Source organism: Choloepus didactylus, chromosome 3 (assembly GCF_015220235.1).
Source record: "Choloepus didactylus isolate mChoDid1 chromosome 3, mChoDid1.pri, whole genome shotgun sequence".
In the NCBI taxonomy this organism is placed as follows: domain Eukaryota; kingdom Metazoa; phylum Chordata; class Mammalia; order Pilosa; family Megalonychidae; genus Choloepus; species Choloepus didactylus.
The window spans coordinates 16,113,044-16,140,022 of NC_051309.1; the positions used below are offsets into that span (position 1 = coordinate 16,113,044).

The following is a 26,979-nucleotide window of genomic DNA, read 5'->3' on the forward strand; positions in this document are numbered from 1 at the left end:
GGGGCGTCTCACAGTTCCTCACGTGGGTGGCCTTCCCTGGACAGTAGGGTTAGTGAGCCAACTCTGTGAAAACTATTTCTGGAACTCAGGCACATGCTCTCTCTCTCTCTCTCTCTCTCTCTCTCTCTCTCTCTCTCACACACACACACACACACACACACACACACACACACACACACACACTCCCAGCTCAGGGTCAGCAGTTGCAGAAAGTCTTCCCTTCGGTCAAGCCGGATTTTACCACATCCTTCTCACTACACCCTAACAGGGTTACCTCAGTAACAAATGTGACAGGCGTTCCTCTAAGCAAGGCTGTGGGAGGTGACAAGTATCAGAGAACACCGATCAAGCACCGCAGGCAGCCTCAGGGAAACAGATTCCCCCGGATCTCCAGCAGACGTTCCCACAGAACTTGCTGGAGAACTCTGGCCCAAGTACTTCTGGGATTCTGGCAGCTCTAGGTATCCTAGGAAGGTCCCAGCTACGTCCGTAGCTACCCACTGGCAGCTGACCCCTGACCTTCGGCTGCCGGCTGGCTCTTCCCCTCTGCCAAGGTCCCCCCTGGCTGCAATGGCCAAAAACCCTAGCACTGCCACCTCAGGACTCGGGAGCAGGGATGCTCTCCCTCCGGTGATTTAAAGCAGTGCTGTCTAGTGGAAATACAACACTAGACACATAAGGGATTTTAAATTTCCTAGTAGCCCCGTTCAAAAAACTGAAAAGGAACAGGTGAAATTAATTTTAATAATACATTCTATTCAATCCTGTGTATTCAAAATATTATCATTTCAACATGTAATCAAAACAGAAAATTATTAATGAGCTATTTTACAGCCTTATTTTTATGCTAAGCCTTTGAAATTCGGTGTGTATTTTACACTTTGGTGCAATTCCACACTCGGCCTCTGAACTAGAAAGCAAATTTAGAGGCTGCAGCTTAGCCTACCTACCCCGACTCCTGAAGCAACTCCACTCCGCCCAAAGCAGAAAGGACCCCACCCAGTCCTTCATCTGCTCCTCTCTCCCCGGACACTCTGTCACAGGAAGAACACGAAACGAACATCCTTCATGCTCGGGGCTCTAAAATCCCCTTTTGCTTTTACTTCTCTGTATTTCGAATTAAGTAGCTGTAAATCCAGGTGAATGAACATCAGAATGCCTATAGTACACAGCCCAGCATCTTTAATTTTTGAAGCATGACATTAAAATTCTACTGCTAATGTCTCCTTTGGGAACTCACACGAACCCAATTAGGAAATTCTTTCTCAGTTCTAATATATCCACTGCTGGTGGGAGCTTTGAATCGATTCTGGTCCATCTCAGAAAGCAGGTGGAGGACCCCAGTTTCCAACTCTGGGCCCACGACACCTGGTGCTTCATGAGAGTCCCATTTGTTCTTTTGCCTTCCAGTCCTTTGTAGGTGTCTTTTGCCATCAGCCCCTAAAAGGCTGCAAGTGGAAACCTCTGCATGGCCAGAGTACCCAGCAGGTGTCGGGGCTCCAGAACTGTCTGTGGTACTGAGGCTGCATAAAACCCCACATTCCTCTGCCATCAGAGAGCTTGGCTTCCACTCCGGAAGTCAGATGGATCCCTGAATTCTGTGACTACTTCCTCATCCCATCTGGTGAGCCATGCAGGCTGTGCATAGCACCAACCAGCAAACATGGAAACCAGAAAACCCCAGCTTACCTGGCGTGCTTGCCAAGGACAGCCATGTGAGGCCTAACACCAGCTCTGAAGGCTTCCAGGGGACCAGATTTACACTAACGTATCTGAACTTGTCTGTTTCTTTTAACCCCTCATCAGGAGTGCAAGTTATCAGGTAAGCCGTGATAGAAAGGCTCCATTCGTAGGGAGGGTACTGTTTACTTAACCCTGACCCAGGCTTTATGGTCGCACAGCGATATTATCAAGTGTCCATTATCAAGTGACCATTATCAAGTGTCCACTGTGTGCTGCCGGGAACCACGACACACACACGGCAGACCCTGTGTCTCATCTCGCCCTCCACGGAGCATCTAACATGTGAAGATAATAAGGACTTTCTTATCCTGGGCCTCCAGGAAGACCCACTGAGAAAGGGCCCCTGCAGCCCTCAGCACCGGGCCAGACAACCGAGAGGCCAGACAACTCCTAGGCATTCAGAATTTTATTGAAAAAACAAACAAACAAACAAAACCATCACAAAAAGCTATCACAACCGTGAACAGAGGCCGTCTCGGTTCTCCACAACCGCACTGAGCATGAGCACAAAGCATTCCCACCGACAGCTCTTAAGATACAGCCACAGGAAAGAAACACTTCAGCGAGTGGATGAGGTTATTCTCATGGTAAAAGACTGTTTCTCAGGGTCCGGTCTTAGTATGGAGCCGTGTGTGACACCCTAGAATGACCGTGACCGACGGCCACTCAGCACTCACCTCCTAGGACCGACAGTGTTTCCTTTCCCGGAGTTAGTTTAAATTTCATGATAATGGAAATGAGGACACGGAGCAGCAAGGGGTTAATTCTGACCCCTTGTTTTATATCATCAAGTTAGAAGGTAGGCTGGCTTTGTTTTGTTTTGTGCTGTTTGTGTGGGTGATTTCTCTCTGAGGTTTTTAATGTCTAAAGCCACAAGTAAGATAAAAGCAGAAAAGTGTCTTGTGCAGCATACATCTTCCTTATCTTCATCAAAACTCATCTTTGACGAAAATATTTTTGTGCCCCGAGTGACTCCTTTCAATACATGCGCAGGTTCCTACCCACACTGGGCAGAGTGAAATACCACTCTTGGAATGTTCTCTGGCAAAATGGACGGAGTAATTCAAAATCCCTGTTGTTTACAGTTGACGGATCAGACTTAAGTGCTCTTGGAGAGCTTTTGCTGATAATACCTGTAGGTCTGCCCTCGCAGGCACTTGAAGTGTTTACTTGGAAATGTGATTAATAAGAAGGTAAATGGTGTTTCTTGTCTCTCTAGGGAGAGACCCACAGAGCCCCAGTTTTGCTTTCAGTGGCAGGTCTTGAACACTCATGGTGCAGAGGCTCGTATGTGGCTCTGGACAGCGAGTGATTTAATCTGTAACTTGGGAGTTGCATAAACATTTATCAAAGTGTGCAAATTGCTATTCACATTTTCACTAAAACTATTGGTTTTATGAGTAGAATAAAACGATAGTCAAGTTTAACTCAGAAACTTACAAACATTAGCTTTGTAAAGTAATAACTATATTAAATGAAATATTAATTCAAACACAACTCTAGTACTCTCTCCAGGTACAAAAGACTTTCCTCGGGCATTTAAAAATAAAATCGACATCTTGCCCCTGTCTAGACCAAATTCCTGAGGGGAAAAGGGGCGGTTAGGCAAACCAGGGGGAATGCCTGACAAATCCAGTTACAGCACTGCTCTAGACAGTTTAAAAAGGGTTAACTCGCTGGATGTGCTGGCATTACACAGGGCATCAAGATCCAGAGGCATTTTGCTCTAAAAAACATGTTCAGTACACTGCCTGGTACATAACATGTGAATATAAAAATAGCACCTTTCACCTCACTAGGGGGGAAAGAAATCCCTCTGGTACCACGTCCTGCCAAGGCTCTGCCCTTTGCCCAGTCCCATCTGTGGCACAGACTGCAGGTGCTTAGCAGTTCCCAGGTGTCCCCTCTTCTTCCTTGGTCCACAGCTGGACCGCATCCCTCACCCTCTAGGGTTAGGTGGGGCCATGAGACCTGAGTCTGGCCAAAGGAATGTGAGTATACACACATGCCCATCACTTTTAGACCTGGCCTCTAAGATCTCGCACAAGACCTTCATGTTTGCTCTCCTGTCCCATCTCCCAGCCAAATATGGAGGATCCAGTGGAGAATTCTGAAGCCCAAGGTTATGGCAGAACCATTAGATAGAGTAAGTCCGAGTCCCAGACCTCCCCACCGCTTCACTTCTCCACTGGGTTGACAAACACAGACATTTGAATGCGTTTGTGATAGCCAACAGTGTTATTTACCCTAGCAAAAACACGCCTTGGTCAATTAAGACCCCAACATATTCTTGCTGCTTGTCCCCTCCATCTGTAAACCCATCCTGTCAGCTCTTCTCAAGGGAGGACAGACACACACACAACACATGCAGACAGAGGCACTGATGTAAAATGAGATATTTAAAGACATCTTCTTTCAAGGTTCTGCATTTCTGTTTTCAAAAAAGAGAATGCATGAAAAGGCATTTGAACCCCTAGAAGTCACTACAAAACACAGTGCAGTGAAGCGCAGCTGAAACACTCTATTTGCTTCCCACCCATTGTCTTCAAAGCTTTAATTGTCATCCATGGTCTGACATATGATCTTCAGCCTTTCAAAAGCTTCACTGCTGACTACCTTTTCCTATCCTATAAAACTCATGATCATGACTGGCTTAAACCACTGTTTCAAACATTTTTCTACTGCCAGAATATTTAAGGAAAATGCTCTCAGGTAACAGTGCTGTCCTGGCAAATGTGCATAGATAGAGGTTAAGGCTTAGTTGGTTTTAGATCTTGGTACCATCTTCAAGTTGTATGTGTACAAAGTGGTTGGTAAGACAGATGGGGAGCACCAGCTTCCAGGTCCAGGTCTAGGGCTTGGAGGAGAATGCAGATTCAAATCAGATGCAGAGCACCCCATGAAAATACAAACATGTACATGCTTTGAGTGTGGCCAACAGCTCTTTTGCCAGAGCTCTCATATGGGAGGGTTCTTAGGTCTTCTTAGGAAGGACTAACAGAGATAACTCACTGCAATTGAGCCTCATCTTCCCTCATTGGTCTAGGCTTGCTAGGTTTTATCTTTATACATTAGGACTTCCGGATTCAGGTTTCTAAAATGCAAATTTGTTTCTTTTCTTGACAGAAATTTATGGTTATTTGGACAACTGGGCTCAGTTTACCTTTAACAAGAAAGAAAATGTTTAAGGAGCCAATTCATAGCATGGAAATGTTTAAATTTACACTGAATCAACAGAGCATCTGTGATCACTTTTGACAGGTGATAGGGTAATCAAAAAAGCAAAAGTAGGGAATCAGGCCTTGGACATTTTATTTTAATTTAAGGCCTATAAATAAGCATCCACTTAGCCATCACTTGATGGAAGCCCATGTCCTTTTTGAGTATGGGTCCTCCATCTAGAATGGAGATGAGTTAAGAGTCCTACAGTAAAATAATGGCCCTCACCTTTTCAGTCATCTCATCTCCAAACCAACAAGCTTACAGTGGATGAAAATGGCCTCATCAGCTAACGAAGTCCCAGCATCTGCACACAGTGTGGGTACTCCGGAGAAAGCACTGGGTGAGCAATGATTCTTCCTCGAGGTATAGATAGGGGCTGGGGGGGGGGAACCTTACTTATTTGATCCTTCAGTGACTGAACAAGGAGAGGGCTAGCTTTTCTCCAGTGACCCTTCTCCCCAGCCTTACCCCAGTCACTGTGAACCACCACCCAAGTGGAATGGTTAGGGATGGAACGGTTACGTCCAGGAGGTGTGCTGGAGCAGAAGCTGCTTGAGGAGCTCTGTTACAGAGGAGGGAAACCAACCATCAGTGATGACAGCCACTGACTGCCTGACCTCCCCTTCCAAGCAAAGGCAGCCATCGGGGGCCAGTTACAGCAAGGGCAGATGGCCACATGTTAATCTCTGCAGAGAACACCTGGTCTCGAGTGGTGATCCTTAACCACCCCCAAAAGTTGATTTACGTTTGGCATGCACTGAATCAAAAAGCAGGCAAGTGGCTTGTGAGAAGTTCCCCATTGAAAATGTCAGAACTAAAGTAGTTTGCCACTTGAAAGGATAAGTGTCACTTCTCTGAAAAATGTTCTTACCATCCCATCCTCCAGCAGCCCTGTTTGGTTCAATGTGTTCTCTCTGTTTTGAAGAGAGGGCTGATCAGAGTCTGCCCAGCTGGGGCACATATTTTCCTGGGGTTGATGTGGGTGAGGATGAGCCCAAATGGGTGAGTTTGGGGATCCAAACAACATAATTGCCTCAGGTCCCGGAGTTCATCAAACATCTTCTGGTGTGGCTGAAATGAGTGTATTTGAATTTATTGAAAGGCTTTTGTGGTTTTCATTTAAAAACCACTTCATGCAGCAACCACGCTGCACTTTTCAGTTTCATGAAGCACTTTCATTAGACCATTCAATCCGCACATCAACATGACTAAACTCCTGGTTTTCTTTTTAATAAAAGGATGCTTCAGACATTCAGAAGCCAGGCCATGTTTAGGAGAACTTATCAAATGTCTTCCCCCCTGCCTCCAAGTACAAAATCAAGTATTCCAGAGGGACAGCCACCTTTGCTTTATTTAAAATAAACATCCAACATCCTTGATGTGTTCTTTCCTTTCTTTCCTTCACTATAGTTGTCCAAGTTTGACTGTGCAGGTCTCCTCCGTTAATTGACTAGAGCAGCTTCTCCCTGAAGCCCTGACGTGCATTGCTGTTTACTTGAATTAATGATGACTCTGACTTGTTCTTGGAGTAAGAACTCGAGAAAAAATGATGCATAGGCAGCTAGTCTTGTGAAAACATCTGGGACCATTTTGGCCTGTTCCACTTTCTCCCAGGCCTGTTTTCATTCATGCCATTCATGCTTATTTTACCTGTGCACAGGTACGGTGTGGCCAAGCTTGTAAGTGGGCAGGTGTGCCCTTAAATCCTCTCCATTTCCACCAGACCAAGCAGGCACTCAGGTTGCAAGCGTTGAGGAGAAAATCATCAGGACAAAGCTTAGTACCTCCTCTGAGCATTTCTGCAGCTTGGAACCTTGAGAAAGCTACGTTTCAGATAAGAGCTCAGGACTGAGTCTTAAGGATGGGAGAGGGTGGGAAAGGGGGTTCTGGGCCTGGGGCAAGCACAGACAGCCGCCACCATGGGCACAAGTGCCTGAAGAAGCCACTGGTAGATCCGGGGCAGAGACGGAGGCAGGGAACCCAGCCAGGGTCTTTTCTGGATTCCCATGGTGCTTGGGCTGTTTTCTCCCCTGCAACATTCCTGGAAAGCATTCCATTTACAGCCTGTGTCTCTGCTGCTCATCAGGGAAAGTCTGCCAAGGCCTTTGGAAGGAATGCAGTTGAATCACATTTTTTTGGTCTGCACCAAGATCCACTTGATCTCACATGCACTGCTATGAGAAAGTGAACCAAGCAAACCCTGTTGTGTTCTGCTGGGTGACAAAAGGCTCAGGTAGCAACAATGGCTCCCCCAGGGACAGAGTGGAATGAGGCACAAAATGAAGATGACTTTTTTTTTGCCCCTGTATATATTTGGGGCTTACCTGCATTTTTAAAATGAAACCATGCTATTGCTATATTCTTCTATTCCCACCCCCAAAAGTAACATAAGATACAGCATTTAACAGAAAAACCAAGTGAGGGACACAAAAACGCAGCACTAGCTGTGGGCTCCACACTGCCCTGGAGAGGGGATGAGGATGCGGGGGGGCCAGGAAGGGCACTGGGAGCTTCTTCCGTGGCTCCCCAAAGCTGCGCTTTCTTGACTCGGGCCCCATCCAGCCCGTGCAGCCCTTCGACTGACCGCCACAAGTCTGCCTTTAAGTCCCCTCTGCTGTCCACACCTGGGCAGGTTGGGACAACGGCCTCCCTCAGAGCGGGGTCCCCAGCAATTGAAGTCACTAAACAAAAGCAGTGATCAGCGAAGGGCCTGTGCCCTACCCCCCCCCACAACCCCCAGCACTTGGGGAAGTGGATTTTTATGTCCCTCTCTGGCACCAGGGGCCAGATTCCGCTGCCATCTGCCTTGAGAGTGGGGATGTGTGACAGTAACCACTGCATAGAGAGAACAATTTACTGGTCTCGACCATAATTTACCAGCTTCTTTCTCCCAGCTTCCCTGGATGCTGCTCAGTGCTCCACTGGACAACAGAGCTTTGGTTGATGAAGACAGTTCCTGCCGGTTTCATAGCTGTTCTGGTGGAAGGACTGAGTCCCGGGGCTCCGGCTCCTCCACTGTCCCACTTCCAATTCAATGCGACGTTTTACACCACAGATTCTTGTTATCTGATTGAAGCCCAAATGGGAAACCATCAAAGCTGCATTGCTGAGAAAATTACTCTCAGGAGACTCACACTCACCCTAAATCGGAGTTGCTCAGGGCAGGAGTGAGGGAGGGTGGGTTATGGCTTAGGATGGAGAAACCTGCAAAACCACATCCCGATAATTTACATCATAGTTTTCCTGAGTCCATCAGAGAACTGAGGATGCAAGAAAACCAAGAATTCCAAAAAGTGACAAGCCCCTCCAAGAAGAAACAAGTGACACATAAACTTTGTCACCTTTGCAATGAGAAGAAATCACCCCAAATTTTTACAGTCTCTGAAGGGGTAGGTATGGATGAGGTGCCCTTTTAGAATGTCTTGCATTTGCTGGGTGCTCTTGGGAAAGACTGAGGCAGGGGAGACCAGGTGTGGCACAGGCAGGCAGGGGCTGCTGCTGGACTTACTCTCAGACAAAGCAGAAGCCTTAAGCTACTGGGGTGGGGGTGGGGGGTGGGGAGGAGCAGCAAACATTCCCAGCCCCATGGCCCAATCACTTCTGGGGTGGGGATAAAAGCAAAACCCAGCTGCCTATGGGGAACGGGTAGGAAACTCTCCTGTCCATAGGTCACAGGCAAAGATCGGTTGCTGCTGGGGAAGAGAGCAGAAGCAAAAACCCTCTGCCCCAGGAGAAGGGTAACACACAGACAAAAATTCTCTCCTGCCAAGAGCAACACAGATACAAGGTAAGAGTTTGCCTGCCATGGGGAAGAGGTAGAGGAACACAGAGAAAGGCGTAGAGGAGGGGACTTCCAGGAAGATGGCATAAGGACTTGCAGGGCTCACTCTTCTGCCAAAAATTGCCAATGGAAAGAAACTGTCCAAAATAACTATTCTGAGGCTCTGGAAACCGAGGGAGTACTGCATAGCATCCAGGAAAGAGCAGGATGAATAGACTGAGAAACTGCAGTGAAAAACTGTAAGTAACTCGCTCAGCCACAGCTCCTGGCACCCATTCCCCACCCTCGAGGCAAGCGGCTTTGGGTCAGCTCAATCACTGCCTGACAGGCTGCTGCAGACTGGGAGGGCTGTGGAAGCCCTCCTCCCCAAGAACAGAAGGGGACATGGACCAGGACTGATCCAGTTATTCACTGGCAAATTCAGACTGCTGAATACCGCTGCTTTAGGCTGTCCTGGACAGATGCCAGCTGTTTCAATCTGCATCGGAGGTGGAACCCCCTGAAGGCTAAAAATTCCCTGCCTTCTTAAGAGCTGTGGGGAATAGGTTTCTTAAGAGGGCCATCTGCTGGACAGGCCAGAAAAGTGTACCTTTGGGGAGCCATCAAAAAGGCTTCTTGGTGACAAACACCATCTGCTGGACAAACAAGGAAAATGCACCCTTGGGGAGCTAGGAAAAAAAGCCTCAGGCATCTTTCCTGACCCTCTCCCCAGGACCCTTTGGAAGTTGTCTGTGCCCCCTGCATGGATCCCTTGCCCTGTTTAGGCTGGGAAATATTGACGAACCAAGTGTCAAACAAGAGCCTTCACACAAACCCAATCAACAACAAAATCCTACACAAGAGAAAATAATCTTCAGAATAATGGTCAAGAAAATCAGATGCCAAATATCAGAAAAAAAGTTACAAGCATACTAAGAAACAGGTATATATGGCCCAGGAAAAGGAACAAATTAAAAAGTGGAGGACATACAGAATTTGGAAAAACTAACAAAACATGTTCAAACAAATATCCTAAAACAATTCAAGGAGATGAAAGAAAATATGGTTAAAGAGTTTAGGATACTAAGAAGACTCTAGGTGAACGTAAAGCAGAATTTGAAGACATGCAAAGAAGAAGAACAGAACTTATGGGAATAAAAGGCACAATAGACAAGATTAAAAATACACTAGAGGAATACAACAGCAGATTTGAACAGACAGAAAGAGTAAGCTACATAGAAGACAGGACATCAGAAATCAAACAGACAAAAGAACAGATAGAGAAAAAGAATGGAAAAAATTGAACAGGTTCTCAGAGAATTGAATGATAGCATGAAACGCACAAATACAGGCATCATGAGTGTCCCAGAAGGAGAAGGAAAAAGAGGCAGAAAGAATATTTGGGAAAATAATGAATGAAAACTTCCCAACTCTTATGATACATAAATATACAATACACAAGAAGTGCAACACACTCTGAATAAATCCAAATAGACCTACTCCAAGACACATAATAATCAGAAGGTCAACTGCCAAAGACACAGAGAGAATTCAGGAAATAGGAAGAGAAAAGGGATTCATCACATATGAGGGATGCTCAAAAAGACTAAGTGTTATTTTTTCATCGGAAACCATGGAGGTGAGAAGGCAGTGGTATGATATATTAAAGATACTGAAAGAGAAAACCTTATAGCCAAGAATTCTTTATCCAGAAAAACTGTCCTTCAAAAACAAAGGAGAACCTCTTCATTGCTCAGATGTGCCCTATCTCTCCCTAAGCCCACTCAGCAGGTAAACTCACTGCCTTCCCCCCTATGTGGGACATGACTCCCAGGGATGAGCCTAAACCCTGCATCATGGGATTGAGAAAGCGTTCCTGACCAAAAAGGGGAAGAGAAATTAAACAAAATAAAGTTTCAGTGGCTGAGAGATCTCAAATGGAGTCAAGAGGTCATTCTGAATGTTATTCTTATACATTGTATAGATATCCCTTTTTAGTTTTTAGTGTACTAGAATAGCTAGAAGGAAATACCTGAATATGTCAAACTGTAATCCACTATCCTTGATTCCTGAAGATGATCATATAATTACATAGCTTATACGGTGTGACTGTGTGATTGCGAAAGTCTGGTGGCTCACACTCCCTTTATCCAGCGTATGGACAAATGAGTAGCAAAAAGGGGGGCAAAAAGTAAATTAATAATGGGGGGAGGATGAGATGTTTTTGGTGTTCTTTTTTACTTTTATTTTTTATTTTTATTTTTAATCTTATTCTTATTTTTTGAGTAATGAAAATGTTCAAAAAATTTATTGTGGTGAATGCACAAATATGTGATGATACTGCAAACAATTGATTATACACTTTGGATGACTATATGATATGTGAATATATCTCAATAAAATTGCATTAAAAAATGGAGAGTTTAAAATATTCACAGATAAACAGAAGCCAAGAGAGTTCATTAAAAAGAGACACCCCCTAAAAGAAATGCTAAAGAAGTTCTGCAGGCTGAAAAGAAAAGAAAGGAGAAGCCTAGGAGAGAATGTAGAAATGAATATAATCAGTAAAAGTAAATAAAAGGGCAAAAAGAGAATTATAAACAATATCAAATATATATAAAAGCCAAAGAAAAAAAATTATTGAATTAAGTACTCCCTTTAGAGTAATAGCATTGAATGTTAATGGATTAAACTCCCCTGTCAAAAGACATGACTTGCAGACTGGATAAAAAAATTTAACCTATCTACATGCTGTCTACAAGAGACTAAGCCTAGACACAAGTATAGAAATAAGTTGAAAGTGAAAAAAGACATTCCACACAAACAGTAACCAAAAAATAGCCAACATAGCTATATTAATATAAGACAAAATAGACTTTAAATGCAAAAATGTTATGAGTCAAAGAAGGATGTTATATATTAATAAAAGGGGCAATCAACCAAGAAGAAATAACAATCATAACTATTCATGCACCTAACCAGGGTGCCCCAAAATACCTGGGGCAGACACTGGCAAAACTGAAGGGAGAAACAGCCGTCTCTACAATAGTTGGAGACTTAATACACAATTTGCATCAAAAGATTGAACATCTAGAAAGAAGATCAACAAGGGAACAGAGAACTTGAATAATATAAGAAACGAACTAGACCTAACAGACATATACAGAACACTGCACCCCAAAACAGCATGTTATAAATTCTTAAGTGCTCATGGATCACTCTCAAGGACAGACCACATGGTGGGTAACAAAACAGGTCTCAGCAAATTTTAAAAGACTGAAATTATACAAACCACTTTCTCTAATAATAATGGAATGAAGCTGAAGATCAGTAACAGGTGGAGAACTGGATAAATCACAAATACATGGAGGTTAAACAACACACTCAAACAATCAGTGGGTCAAGGAAGAAATTGCAGGAGAAATAGTAAAACATCTAGAGACAAAAGGAAAAGAGAACAAAACATATCAAAACTTTGGGATGCAGTGAAGGCAGTACAAAGAGGGAAATTTATAGCCCCAAATGCCTATATTAAGAAGGAAGAAAGAGCTAAAATAAAAGACCTAACTACATACCTGGAGAAACTAGAAAAAGAACAGCAAGCTAATCCCCAAGCCAGCAGAAGGAAAGAAATAACAAAGATTAGAGCAGAAATAAATGCAATTGGGGACCAAAAAAAAAAAAAAAAAAATTAGAGGATTCAACAAAACCAAAAGATGGTTCTTTGAGAAGATCAATAAAATTGGCAAACCCTTAGCTAGACTGACAGAGAAGAAGCGAATCACAAATGAGTGGGGGAACATTACTACTGACCCCACAGAAATAAAAAAAAAATGATCATAAGAGGATACTTTGAACAACTGTATGCAAACAAATTAGACAACTTAGATGAAATGGACAATTTCCTAGAAACAAATGAACAACCTACATTGATGCTAGAAGAAATAGAAGACCTTAACAAACCAATCACAAGTACAGAGATTGAATCAGTCATCAAAAACCTGCCAACAAAGAAAAGTCCTGTACCAGATGGCTTCACAGGTGAATTCTACCAATCATCCCAAGAATTAATACCAATCCTGCTCAAACTCTTCCAAAAAATTGAAGAAGAAGGAATACTACCTAACTCATTCTATGAAGCCAAAATCACCATAATACCAAAGCCAGATAAAGATACTACAAGAAAAGAATGCTACAGATCAATCCCTCTAATGAACATACATGCAAAAATCTTCAACAAAATACTTGCAAATCAAATCCAACAGCACATTAAAAGTATACACCATGACCAAGCGGGTTTTATTTCAGGTATTCAAGGATGGTTCAATAGAAGAAAATCAATTAATGTAATACAACACATTAACAAATCAAAGGGGAAAAACCACATGATCCTCTCAATGGACACAGAAGAGGCACGTGACAAAATTCAGCATCCTTTTTTGATAAAAAACAGTCAGAAACAGGAATAAAATTAAATGTCCTCAATGTGGAAAAGGGCATATACGAAAAACCCACAGCTAACATCATACTCAATGGTGAAAGACTGAAAGCTTTCCCTCTAAGATCTGGAACAAGACAAGGTTGCCCACTGTCACCACTGCTATTCTACATTGTACTGGAAGTTCTAGCCAGAGCAATTAGGGAAGTAAAAGAAATAAAAGGCATTCAATTTGGAAAGGAAGAAGTAAAACTTTCACTATCTGCAGTGACATTATCCTATATTTAGAAAATCCTGAAAAATATACAACAAAGCTACTGGAGCTAATAAACAAGTTTAGCAAACCGTCAGGATATAAGGTCAACATGCAAAAATCAGTAGTGTTTCTACACATTAGGAATAAGCAATTTGAAAGGAAGTCAAGAAAAAAATTACATTTATACTAGCATCTAAAAGAATCAAATATCTATGGATAGATAGGGATAAATTTAGCCAAGGACGTAAAGGACCTCAATTCAGAAAACTACAAAACATTGCTAAAAGAAATCAAAGAAGACCTAAATAAATGGAAGAGCCATCCACGTTCTGGATTAGAAGACTAAATATCATTAAGATGTCAATTCTAACTTTTGAACTACACTCCAGTAGCCTTTATTCTTGAAGATGATTGTATAACTACATAGTTTACACTGTGAGACACTGTGATTGTTAAAACTTTGTGGTGTCCACTTCCTTTATACAGTGTATGAGCAGAAGAACAGAAAAAGGAGGACAAAAAGTAAATGAATAATACGGAGGGAAGGGGGGTATGGGATGTTTGGGGTGTTCTTTTTTACTTTAACTTTTATTCTTATTGTTTTGTGTGTGTGGTAATGAAAATGTTCAAAAATTGACTGTGGTGATGAATGTACAACTAAATAATGGTACTGTGAACAACTGATTATACACCATGGATGACTGTATGGTATGTGAATATATCTCAATAAAAATGAATTTAAAAATAAATAAAAAGAAATTTAAAAAAGAAAGATGTTAATTCTACCCAATTTGATATACAGAATCAAGGCAATCCCAATCAAAATTCCAACAGACTATTTTGAAGAAATGGAAAAGCTAATTATCAAATTTATTTGGAAGGGTAAGGGGCCCCAAATAGCCACAAACCTCTTGAAAAATCAGAACAAAGTTGGAGGACTCATACTTCCTGACTCTAAATCATATCACAAAGCTACAGTGGTCAAAACAGCATGGTACTGGAATAAAGATAGACATACTGATCAATGGAACTGAATTGAGAGTGCAGAAATGGACCCACACACTTTATGGTCCATTGATTTTTGACCAGGCTGCCAAGTCCACTCAACTGGGACAGAACAGTCTCTTCAACAGTGTTGAAAGAACCGGATATCCACTTGCAAAACAATGAAAGAGGAACCCTACTTCACACCTTATATAAAAATTAACTCAAAATGGATCAAAGACCTAAATATAAAAGCCAAGACCATAAAATTCCTAGAAGAAAATGTAAGGAACCATCTTCAATATCTTGTGGTAGGCGGTGGTTTTTTAGACCTTACACCCAAAGCACAAGCAACAAAAGAAAAAATAGATAAATGAGACCTCCTCAACACTGAAGACTTTTGTGCTTCAAAGGACTTTGTCTAAAGGGTGAAAAGGCAGCCTACTCAATGGGAGAAAATATTTGGAAACCACATATCCGATAAGGGTTTAATATCCAGAATAAATAAATAAATTCTACAACTCAACAATAAAAAGACAAACAACCCAATTTAAAAATGGGCAAGAGACATAAATAGATATATTTCTAAAAAGGAAATACAAATGGCAAAAAAAACCACATGAAAAGATGCTCAACATCACTAGCTATTAGGGAAATGCAAATCAAAACCACAATGAGGTATCATTTCACATTTACTAAAATGGTCACTATTAAACAGAAAACTACAAATGTTAGAGAGGATGTGGAGAAACAGGAATATTTACGTGTTGCTGGTGGGAATGTAAAATGGTACAGACGCTATGGAAGAAACGGTGATTCCTCAGGAAGCTAAGCATAGAACCGCTCCCATATGATCTGGCAATCCCACTACTAGGAATATACTCAGAAGAACTGAAAGCAGGGACATGAACAGACACTTGCACACCGATGTTTATAGTGGCATTATCCACAATTGCCAAAAGACAGAAACAAGCCCAGTGCCCATCAGCTGAAGAATGTATAAACAAAATGTGGTATATACAGTCAATGGAATACTGTTCAGCTGTAAGAAGAAATGAAGTCCTGATGCATGTGACAACATGCATGAACCCTGAGGACATACTGAATGAAATAAGCCAGACACAAAATGACAAATATTATATGATCTCACTAATATGAACCTAAATATAATGAGCAAACTCATGGAGTTAATATTTAGAATATAGGGTACCAGAAGATACAATGAGGGTAGAGAACAGGGAGCTGATGCCTAATGTGCAGAACTGTTAATAAGGTTGATTGTAAATGTTTGGAAATGGGTAGAAGTGATGGTAGCACATTATTATGAGGGTAATTAACAGCACTGAATCATGTGGGTGTTTGTGGTTGAAAGGGGAAGTTTAGGGTTGTGTATGTCACTAGAAGGAAAGCTGGAGGATGAAACATGGGACTGTATAACAAAATGAACCTTGTTGTGGATGATGGAGATGGTTAATAGTACAAATATAAGAATGTTCTTCCATGAACTAGAACAAGTGTCTGTCAATATTACAAGGTGTTAATAGTAGGGTGGTATTCATGGTATATGGGAAAAAATACACCTAATGCAAACTATGCAAACTAGTAAACAGTGATATTATAATATTCTTCCATTAATTGTAACAAATGTACCACACCAATGCTGTGTCAATATTGGGGGGTACAAGAGGTATGGGCTTTTTCTTTCTGGAGCATGACAATGTTCTCAAATTGACTGTGGTGATGAAAGCACAACCCCGTGACTGTACTGAGAGCCACTGATTGTACACGTTGGATGGATTGTATGGTGTGTGAATAAAACTGCTTTAAGGGGGAAAAAAGGCCTAGCTAGAGGCACAGGGCCTGCCTAGGCCTGAGGCTGGACCAGTGTAACAGAGGATGCCCACTGTCCCCCACCAAGAGCCCAGCACCCGGTAACAAGCACCTCCACCACTAGGGAAGGAGCAAGAGCAGGGGGCAGGCCCCTCTGCCGCACCTTGAGAAGGGATGGCTAATAGCAAAGGGCAGAGCACAACAGAGTAAAACCCTCCAGCTCCCCACACTGAACACAAAGGAACAGCAGTCCACTCCTGGAGGCACTGGAAGCCTAGGACACACTGCAGATAATCAAAGCAATAATCGACTTAACCCAGGTCAGCTGCTAACTGGAAGGACTCAACCTCCACAATCACAGCCTGGCAGAAGAGGCATATCCATAACCAGGTAGAAATACCATTTACTCTAGTCTTTACAGTTCATCTACACCTGAAGTCTGACATTCAATAAAATATATATACACACACATATAAGACACATTAAAGAGCAAGAAAAAGAAATGACTCATTATCAAGCCGTAATGCAGTGAACACACCCAGACCCAGAGATGATCCAGATACTGGAACTTTCAGACAGGAGCTTAAAAACAAAAAAAAAGATTGCTGAGGGGATTATCATTTAAACTTCAAGGCAAAATAAACTATTTACTTTAAGTCTGTATTTTTTTTTTTAAGAAATCCCCATATTTACCAACTTTCACCAACCATGATCATGTTGACTAAAAGGGCTCTACTCGCCTTAAAATTTTAATTTTTTTTTTTTAACCAAAAATCAGTCCTGGGCAATTCCCTAAGAATTATAATAATCTGTCCTGGTCTACCCAAGTCTCCAATCTATAGATTTTATTTCCCCCCTTCCATTCTAACTTCCTCCGTGTGGTTTAGAGGAAAGGGAGGGAGAAGAGAATAGTTATTGTGCACCATAAATCCCCCCTGAGCTAAGCGTGTTAGGCAGGTGGCAGAGCAGGGAGAGTGTGCAATTGAGAATCAGAACCGGCTTCAAGTTCTGGCTTCAAAACATATTACCTGTGTGACTGGGGTCTGAATATGTATCAAATGACATAAACTCTAAGGGCCTTAATCTTTTCATCTATAAAATGAAAAGAGCAATTCATAACTCTGAGCTTATCAAAAGGATAATAAGTGCCATATGGAGACCATCTCATGGAACCCTATTAGCAGTGCTGTAGAGGAAGCATTATTATCACTATCCCCATTCCCAAATGAGGACGCTGCGGCTCAGGGAACTGCACAAGATCACTCAGCTAAAACATGGTAGGTATGCAGGACTGAAACGTGCACCCCAGTGTGGACACGTTCTTGGTCTTGGTCTGCATTCTGGCAGGTGTGGACCCACTGTAGATAAGCTCTCTTCACCATGTTACCTCAGTAAAGGTGTGTGCCAACTGAATCAAATTGGGCTTTTCTTATCTTGTTTTTTTCTAACTTTAATTTGCATTTATTTTATGAGCCTTTAATTTTTGTTTCTTCAGTGCAACATCCTCTTCTGGTTTGGGAACAATTTGTTCTTGTTCAGTAAGGATCATCTCAGTGTGGCGCAGAGAGCTCATCTGACCATGAGCTCTGGAAGTACCATGGCGTATCTTGGGGGCTTTGTTCACCTCGATGTGCTCAATGACCAGAGAATCGACATCTAAACCCTTAAGTTCACCATTACTTTCTGCATTTTTAAGCACGTGCAACAAAAATTCAGCACTCTCTTTGGGCCACCAATCCTGTGTCCAGCCCCAGTGTTTGGCCTGGGCACACCTCCCAACACCACCATTTTGATGACGGAATGGCACACACTGCTTCTGTAAAGTGACATCTGTCAATACTCGGTGGCTTTTCGAATATGCATATCCTTGAAGGCCTGAGCAGTTTCTCGGGTGTTCTTAAAGTGAACATGAAGATTTGAACCTCTTGCTTTGCATAATTTTGTGGGGTTTTCTGGGTCAAGTAAATAGCGAATCATTTTCAGGGATCACCTCAGGCCACTTACGGGAAGAGCCAAATTGGGCTTTAATCTGGATTAATGGAGTCCTTTACAAATATAGTGAAAATCAGGTGGAGACAGAAGCCACCACGGCCAGAAGCCAGAAGTCAATGGGACCCGGAAAAGAAAGGAAAAGATACCGCCATGTGTATTGCCAAGTGATGGAAAACCCAAGGAAGCCCAAAGATCACCAGCCACTCAAAAGATGCTGTCCCAGAGAGGAAGCCAGTCTTCTAACCTCTGAAACCATGAGCCAATAAATTCCTGCTGTTAAGCCAACCCATTTTAGGGCATTTGTTTTAGCAGCCAGGAATTAAGACAGTAGGTCAGGGACTCAAACATAGGATCATTTTAATTCTTAGATCCATGCTCTTTCTACTATGGTGACCTGTGTGGATTCAGGTGAAAAACAGGCAATTAGCACAGTGGATAGGAACAGAGAATTCCAGCAATGCCATTTAATAGCCGTGTGGCCTTGGGCAGGTTTTTAACCACTCTGTGCCTTGGTCTACACCTCTGTAACTGCTAGCTATTATGCTATTGTTGTTACTAACACCCTTTCCAGAACTGAGGACCATGAACTTACAATTAGCTCTGGACCCCCTGACAGCTGTAAACATCCATCATTCTGAGAAGTAAAGGATATCTCTACTGTGTGCTCAGCTCTCAATGATCTTGATTTTATGTCATAAATGCTGAGCGGGGCTTTGGAAGTTCCTCAAGGGGGTGTGCTTTGGGAGTTCAGACTCCAGGCCAGGACCCTCCCCCTTTGCGTCCGATGGCAGACGCATGTTGGCTGAAAGGTCAGGAAGCCATTTTCCTCTCAGCCAAGCAAGCACGGACCAGACTCCTGAGCCCAGCTTAGAGAGCCCGGCATTTCAACAAGTCTCCCAATCATTCCTCATGGAAGTGCCAAGAGTAGAGTCAGAAAATGAGAATGAGAGCCCAGTGGGCACCCCCGCCCCCCATAGCCAGGACAACTTCCCAGAACCCAATACAAACAGGGCATCTGCTTATTTGCTTTGCATCCCTCCTGCATCAAGTTTCTTAATGTCGGGAAACAAATGCAAATGAAAAGAAAGGGAATGAAATGCCAAAGGCCACCTTCTTTCCATTTAAACACAAAACACACCAACTTCTGCCAGATCTGTATTTATGCCTGTTTATTAGCTAGGGGATAGGAAACCTTGCAGCCAGCGTGGAGGTGAAAAGGAATGCTTTGTAAGAGCTGAGACTGAAGGCCCGGGTGCCCCACTGGGGAGGCAGGAGCTAAATAAAGCCTCTTCTACAACTGAAGAAGCAGATGGCCTTCCGCCCCCACAGTCTCTACAGCTCTAAGTCGCCAGGCTTGTCACCGCACCCCGAGACCCTCCAAATCTCTGAGCTCTGCTCAGGCCACTCAGAAAACCATCATCAAGTACTTATTATATAAAGGAACATGTGTTTTCCCCATTTCTGTAACATGGTATCAGAAAGCTCCCGATACAGCAGAAAGTCCACAGACAAATGGACAGAAGAAATGGTAGAAATATAACATAACCATTGCTTTTTTTTGCACTTTACAAATAAGTTTTTCCTTTTTTGGGACAGAACAGTTTTATTTTAATCATTTAACACTTGTGCAGGATTCAATCTTACACTAAAAATTGTTTTCCTTTCAACAGGTTAGGAATTGAATCTGAATTGGCAGAATTCTCAAATTACACAGCTAATGAGAAGTGGAATCCTAAAATTTCATTCCAAATTCCCCTTTGTACCTGACAAAGCAAGGGAAAGTGTTTATTCATTTTAATGTTGCCCTTGTATGAGAACCATAATCTCAATTTAATAAATTTAGGTAGCAATAATATAGAAAAATTCCATTTTACAGGAATAAAAGGATAGACTATTTATACAATAAATGTTGACGAAAACTGACAATAGAACAGGCCAGCGGTCAAACAGCCAACACGATGCGCCCCCAAGAGTCCGTGTATATTGTGCATCACTTTCCATGTAACGTGTCTTGGCTTTTTTGTTTGGAAAATAAAGGCAGACTGACAATGTAAGCCCTATTAGGTATATCTATTAGTTTATACTTCCATCTGAAATGAAAAATTCGAATGGAACATATATTAATAGCTCATGCAACACTAGTTTTCTGTTGGAAATTTAGGAAATCAGGTTGGCACCAGATTTAGGTCAGTGCACTGGGAGCTGTCCAATGAATCAATCATGACTGTAAGAGAGTACTGGGTGATTATTTCCAAGTATGAACTATAGGCATAAACTAAAAGGCCCCATGTAGAAAGTGTCTAATTTAAGAAAACACACTCAACTTTTGGGAGAACCAACTTTAGTCCTGGCTTTACGACTGAAGAAAAAGACTTATAAAAGGGGATGTGAAAGGAAATGAAATAAGTTTCAGTGGCAGAGAGATTCCAAAAGGAGCCAAGAGGTCACTCTGGTGGGCACTCTTACGCACTTTAGACAACCCTTTTTAGGTTCCAAAGAATTGGGGTAGCTGGTGGTGGATACCTGAAACTATCAAACCACAACCCAGAACCCATGAATCTCGAAGACAGTTGTATAAAAATGTAGCTTATGAGGGGTGACAATGGGATTGGGAAAGCCATAAGGACCACACTCCACTTTGTCTAGTTTATGGATGGATGAGTAGAAAAATAGGGGAAGGAAACAAACAGACAAAGGTACCCAGTGTTCTTTTTTACTTCAATTGCTCTTTTTCACTCTAATTATTATTCTTGTTATTTTTGTGTGTGTGCTAATGAAGGTGTCAGGGATTGATTTAGGTGATGAATGTACAACTATGTAATAGTACTGTGAACAATCGATAGTACGATTTGTTTTGTATGACTGCATGGTATGTGAATATAGCTCAATAAAATGAAGATTAAAAAAAAAAAAAAGTTAAATAAGCCCATTTCCAAAATAGGGTGTGGAGTCACTCTAGCTTTTTTATGAGTAAATGAATCTGAGATGATCTCTAAGGACCTCTGCAACTTCTCTCAGTAAATTACAATTGTTCCTTGTCTTGACACATTAGTGTGTAAGAGCTGCGGGGAAAAATAAGTTAATAAAACCTTCCCCAAACCAGTAAAAAAAAAAAAAAGAAAAAGACCTTGTATGGGTCATTTTATACAAAGATGATTTGAAAAATCAATTTACAACATTATCACAGATCCCATCGAAGACTCTTTGAGGATCATTTCACATCATCTAGATGGTGGGAGAAATACAATTTCAGAAATCAAATGCTACTCCCTCTCACACATATTAAGACCGAGCTCACCAGCACGCCACCAAAATAATGCCTCCTTTCCTAATGACATAAGTTAGAAGTTTTTGCCTGAAAGATAACCCTTTAAAAAATGAAAACCTTTTTTCTGTTATCCCAGAATACTCTAACCTCGATATGCACAGCTGTGCTACAGGAAAAAACACACAACTTGTCTTCTACGTGGCAGCCACTGCCTAATACCTAGGTATCCACAGGATTGGCTCTAAAACTGATTAAAAAGTACTTCAATTCGTTAAAGAAAATAAACCTTAGAAATGACATCCTTAGTCTACACAGGTTTAACTTTAGTCACTAGTAAATTTTGAATTGGCTCCCATTAAGCAATAGATTGAACATGGTGCATCTGTGTAGAAACCAACAAAGTTAAGTTGTATTAGGCTTTTAGCTTGAAAGTACAATGTTTATTTGCATGTCAAGTGCCAGTTTTATATACAAACTAATAAGCAAACCTTAAAATCCGCTTTGAAGCAGCACAGATGACACCTTCCAACTGCCTTGTGGTAGTAACTGAATGTTTAAATCTGCTGGATCCAACTAGCTTACAAGTCTCCCACTTGAAAGCCAAGACTGCTGTGGGTACAGATATAGCAACCTCCTTGCAAGATCCAAAAACTGACAAGATCTTTCATAAAAGTCCTACTTGCCTTTTGTCCTAGATATCTTCTTTCTAGGCAACTCCACTAGTATTATTAACAGGACTAGTTTGGAGGTAGCTACACAGTTTCAAAGATGCCATCAAATATTCCTGTTAGGATCAATTTGTGTTGTAGCTGGTTGATGCATTTCAAGAAGTTCATTTTTTTTTTCAGAGAAGAAAAAAATCAGCAAAATAAGAATACATATTTAGTTCATTTAGAAGTCAGGATCCAAGGTAAAATAATTTTCTGTTGAACTTGACATCACTCCCATGTAAGTATCAACTCGCCAACTCTCTTCTCAAAAAAAGTTGGTCTTTCCTTCCAGTGAAATATTCGCCATAAAGTCAAATGGATTCTCAACTCTGAAAACCTTGCTGAAACCCAGTTCCAGAGTAAGTCTGTCTGCCATGAATTCAGTGTACTGCTTCACTCAAGTGCAATTCATTCCAATCCGCTTCCCAGGCACAGCCTCAGTCAGGAATGCCTGTTCTTCCTAACAGCATTGATAGTTATTTCTTTTACTCTCTTCTGAAGGTTTGTGAAGCAGGTGTTTGAGCATGAGGCAAGCAAAGTTGCAACGTCAACTCTCATCTCTGCTAGTAAGTCCACTGGAAAATGTGAGGCCAGGCATCAGTCCTCGTTTCTGAAGCCAGAAGATAGATGCAAAGGAGCCAGAAAAGAAGATTCCTTCTACTGCTGCAAAGGCTACGACACCTTCTCCGGAGGTTACGTCCTTGTTCCCAAACCAACGCAAGGCCCACCCTGCCTTTTTTACACAAGGCATCGTTTCAATTGCATTGAAGGGAAATTCCCTTTCTTTGGACTCTTCAATAAAAGCGTCAATAAGGAGACTATACATTTCAGAATATATGTTTTCCATGGCAATTTGGAAGCCATACAAATAGCGGGCTTTTGTAATCTGAACTTCTTGGCTAAATCACTCCACCAAATTTTCACTTACTAAGCCATCACTTCCTGCAAAGAAAGCCAGAACATGTGATATAAAATCTCTCTCCAAAGGCTTCAGGGCTTCCCAGTGCTGAACGTCCTTGGAAAGTTCCACCTCCTCAGCAGTCAAAAAGGAAGCCTCACCTTTCTTACACATTTGCCAAATATGATAGTGTTTGGTAGGAAAGATGACAAAGCCGCGGGGATTTTTTCTCAGTAGTGGCCATCCTCTGTGCTGGGGGCAGGTACTTCAGTTTGCTCCGGCTCGGCGGGCTGCTGGAGGATCTTCCTGGTGGTCTTGCTGGCCAGGATGCGGGTGCTGCTGAGGGACAGGGGTGTGTTTTCCTTGTCTGCCAGGCTGAACCCGTTCAGGGGTGAGAGCTAGAGCTGCTGCAGGTCCATCAAGGTGGCAAACAGGACATGGATGGAGAGGGTGACGGCAGCAGGACCGGACGGCATTGTGGTAAGTTTTTAATTATTATTAAGTCATGATTCAGAATCCCAGGGAGATCCCCTGGGAGAAGGACAGAGGACAGGGGAGAAGTGGGATGGGTCATTTCAGATCTTCCCAGGAAACTTGCCTTCTGCCCTGTGGTAATCCCAGGCTGACACCCAGGGTACGGGGCAGAGGGACTTGTGAGTGTGCTGCTACACTCACACAGGGAGTTGCTGCCTTCTCGCAGCGGCCCATTCCAGGTACTTCTGCCAGCGGCTCCTGGTCTGGTTCTGGCTGGAGAAGCAGCTGTCACAAGGGGCAGTTCAGTAGTTCTTGATGTTGGTCTCGATGCTTCTGCCATGGTGCTGACTCCTAAAGGTGCTCCCAAAGACTCTTAGCTCAATCAGTGTAACCATTTTAAAACCACTCTAGTGGTCATTTAAGAAGAGAATAATCTGTGGATGTTAAAATTGCTGGGGAAATAATTGTTGGGGAACAGGATGGAATATGGAAAAATTTGTAGACACCATCTTCACCAAATGTATCAAACTTAATATCACCAATAATGGGACAAATTGACATCATGAACCACCTGATGTGATGTACCAGGAGGATACATCATTTATATAGTATCCCTGACAAAATACTGAATTTGAATCAAATCACGGGAAAACAAGATAACTTCAAAATGAAGGAGGACTTGAAGAGAAAAAACAGTGGCTTGGACTCTTCAAAAATGACCGTGCCATTAAAGAACAACAAAAAAAATGGCCAGGGAACTTGTCCTATGGTAAAGATCCTTGTCCCTGGATCCTGGGAGACATCATCTAAATCTTTGGAATTCCCAGTGACAGGCGTGTCTTTTGTGGGCCCCAGAGCACACCTGAATAGTTGAACTGGAGCTTTGAGCCATAGCATATCAGCCTGACCTCCGACCTCCTCGGGGGGGAGGGGGCTGGAGACTGAGTTCAACCACCTGGGCACTGATTGATCAACTGTCCCTAAATAATAAAACCTCAATAAAACCTCTGGACACCTGAAGCTCAGAGAACTTCCATAATTGAGAATACACATGATGTGCAGGGAGGGTGTTGTTTTCTGACTCCACATGGAGAGGATCTGGAAGTTTACATTTGAGACCCTTCCAGAACTTGCCCTTTGCATCTCTTTTTTTTTTTTTGCTTCCTCTGATTTTGCATCCTTTTTTGCTATAATAAGATTATAATCATAAGTACTGTGCTTTCCCCAGTTCTGTGAGTCCTCATAGGAACTATCAAACATGAGGGTGGGGACCCTCAAATTTGTAGCTAGTTTGTCAGAAGTGCAGGAGCCTGGATCCCTGAACTGTAGCTACTGTCTAAAGGGCAATCTTGTAGAGGCCTGCCCTTGACCCGAGCATCTGGCCTAACTCCAGGTACTGAAGAGTCAGAATTATACCATAGTTGGGATTGGAAATTTTCTAGGTTAAAGAGGACTAAATCCAAAGAGGCAATGCATGATTCTTGAGCGAATACTGGAATGAGGCGATAAGGGCTATAAAGAACACTACTGGGAAAATGTGAGAAATGTAAATATGGACTATATATTACATAATAGTATTATAATAATGGTAAATGTCTTTTATGTCATACTTGCATGTGGTCATGTAGGAGAATGCCTTTTTCTATGGAGATGCATGCTGAAGTATTTAGAGGAAAGGAAAAATAGTAACAATTGGTGAATTTAGGTAAAGGATGTGCAAGTGTTCATTTTCTGAAGATTTGAAATTATTCAAAATCAAAATTTGGAGGGAAAAAGCTACTGGACCTCTCCCCATATCTCTCGCCAACCATTTTCCCTTTTCAAAATCTATATCCAATACCCAGTTACCTGGTTAACCAATTCTGATTATCAAGCTCAAAACTTCTTGATTCATTTTTGGAGAGCCACAGTGTTTTAAGGTTCTTCCTTCCTTGTTGGGATTCTGATTCAAAGGAAGGAAGGAAACAGTGAAAAGATAATTGGGGAAATTTGGGTATTAGACTTAACAGAATTAACAAAAAATCAGAACTATTATTAATTTTGGTAGATTGATAACAACACTGTGGATAGTAAGAAAATGTCCACATTCTTTAGGCATGCACACTGAGGTGAAAAGATGTGATGCCTGGGTTTGCTTTAAATGCTTCAGCAAAGAAAAATGGAAAGAAGAAACAAAAGAGGATAGATGAAGCAACTGTGTCAAAAACAGATAACTTTTTCAACTAGGAAACTGATATATGGGGATTCATTGTATTATTCTTCATGTCTTTGTGTAGGTTTGGAAATTTTCATCATCAACAATAGGAAATCTTACTTCCCTCACATTCCCATCATCCAATTCAGATCACATCCAGTCTACTTTCAATGCAGCCACCTTCCCATTATTTCTTTGGCCTCCCATCTCTCCTCCACTCAGCTCTGTCACAGTGCTGTCAGATTCATCAGTCCATAACCCATTTCATGTGGCCTCCACTAATCTAATATGACACACACACACACACACACACACACACACACACACACACACACACACACACCCCTTCCAATTCAAATTAAACCAAGTTTGGGCTCTGAAGTCTGCATATATCTTGGTATGTCCAGACAATCCTGGTTTACACGTTGTACTGGCACATCATTACCAGTGTCATCTCTTACTCTTTAAATGTCACAGTTTAAATGATAAATTATATGGTCACTCTAAATCAGGTGATCCTCAGTTCAAATTTCAGGTCTGAGACTTAATGCTGTGTGATCCTGGCAAGTTATTTAACTTCCCTGGGTTTCAATTTGCTTATCTGTATAATGGAGGTAATACCAATTATTTAAAAACAACGTATGAAAATCCCTTAGCAAGATACCCAGCACATGTAAGCAATCAATAGACAGCTGATGGAAGTTAAAATATGAGGTTCCCAGCTGACTTTTCTCATCACTTAACAGCTATAATTCATCACTCTCCTGTAACATTTAATGATCCAGTGGATTACACGTCTCCTTGTCTATTCTGTGTAAAAACATTTTGTCTCCTCAACTAGAGAGACTGTTCATTCCTTAAAGTAGAAAATGTTCTCTCATGCATGTAATCCCTTAATACTTATCCATTGCTATGCACCTGTGGCAAGTGATCAGTAAAATTTGCATGTCCTAATCAGAACACCTAAATGAGATCTAATTACATTGTTCTAAGCAAGAATATTTCCTTGGGGGAAAAATCTAGAAATATAATCACAGTACTACCCCGAAGAAGTTTTGTTCGTTCTGATTTTTAAAGAAGTTTCTGCATGTATTTCAACCCAGTTTCTTTATTAAGCACCAAAGGAGATTGGGTTGGGAAATCAAAGGTTTCCTACAAACTAAAATACAATCCCAAATCACCATTATCGTTGAACTTTAAACCCCAACCA

General features: G+C 41.9%; 1 protein-coding gene and 1 pseudogene across 4 annotated transcripts in view; both read right to left on the bottom strand.

Annotated features, from left to right (window-relative positions):
• The window catches only part of PROM1 (prominin 1), a 149,718-nt gene that overhangs the window by 86,751 nt on the left and 35,988 nt on the right, over window positions 1-26,979 (bottom strand). The window lies entirely within an intron of this gene.
• LOC119529244 lies at window positions 22,302-23,575 on the bottom strand (annotated as a pseudogene).